General features: G+C 49.4%; 1 pseudogene; it reads left to right on the plus strand.

Annotated features, from left to right (window-relative positions):
• The first annotated feature begins 473 nt into the window (after nt 1-473).
• Nucleotides 474-600, plus strand: LOC115899861 (annotated as a pseudogene).
• Nucleotides 601-1,030: the final 430 nt, after the last annotated feature.

The raw sequence follows: 1,030 nt of genomic DNA on the forward strand, positions 1-1,030 counted from the left end.
GCACACGCCTGTAGTCTCAGCTACTCAGGAGGCTGAAGCAGAGAATCGCTTGAACCCGGGAGGCAACGGTTGTAGTGAGCCAAGATCGCGCCACTGCACTCCAGCCCAGGCGACAGTGCGAGACTCCATCTCAAAAAAAAAAAAAAAAAAAAAGTTGATTTCTGGACATGGGGTTTGAGAATATTGGTAACACAAACGGTTGCTCACTACAAATCCTCACTGGAAACAGCACTAAAGAACCACGGTGTGGACTGACTCCTCTGTGCAAGTTACTGACAGTGTCCCTGTATTAATACTGTGGGCCCATGAACCAAGCAGCCACAGCGGCAGGAACAGAGGTGTGCATGGACTCAGCCACTGTCTGTCACTCACCAGAGCTGACTCGGCTGCCTTCTCGCTGAAGCCATAAGTGGAGACCAAGGCTGAGCTATGGCATCTTAATTATGAGAGATCCCTTCCAAAAGGGAAGACAGAGCTTTGCGCAGTGGTAGTATCATAGCCAATGAGGTTTGTCCGAGGTGCGATAATTGCTAATTGAAAACAAAAGACAGGTGACTTCCCCCTCCCTTGAGTAAGCACTTCTTCCACAGATGAATTTCCTTTTCCTAATTACCATGCTTCTGCCAGCAACTTACCAGCTCATTGAATGCCTCGTCCACTGCCACAATGCCAGACACCCACATTGCTTCTGATCACAAATCCATCCACAGCAAAAGAAATGGGTCCATATGCTGGTGCCCCCCAGATGCTCTGACCTTACCGTGGTCCCCAGGGGTAGGTGATCTTCTGGATGGTAGAATGAATAGCCCATTGGAGACTGAGCTACAGCATCTGCTGGCAGACACCACCTGGTGATGCTGGGGTTCTGTCTCTTAGGATGCAGTAGATGCTCTGAACCAGTGACAGTACTGCCAGAGTTCACAGGTCTGGGCACCAGAGGTAGACATGAGTGCATCTCCGACTGCTACACCTATGACTGTTTCTCTAGATGTTTGTTTCCCGTCTCCATCACTTTGAATCAAATGCCTTT

The sequence above is a fragment of the Rhinopithecus roxellana genome, chromosome 9 (assembly GCF_007565055.1).
Source record: "Rhinopithecus roxellana isolate Shanxi Qingling chromosome 9, ASM756505v1, whole genome shotgun sequence".
Taxonomy (NCBI): domain Eukaryota; kingdom Metazoa; phylum Chordata; class Mammalia; order Primates; family Cercopithecidae; genus Rhinopithecus; species Rhinopithecus roxellana.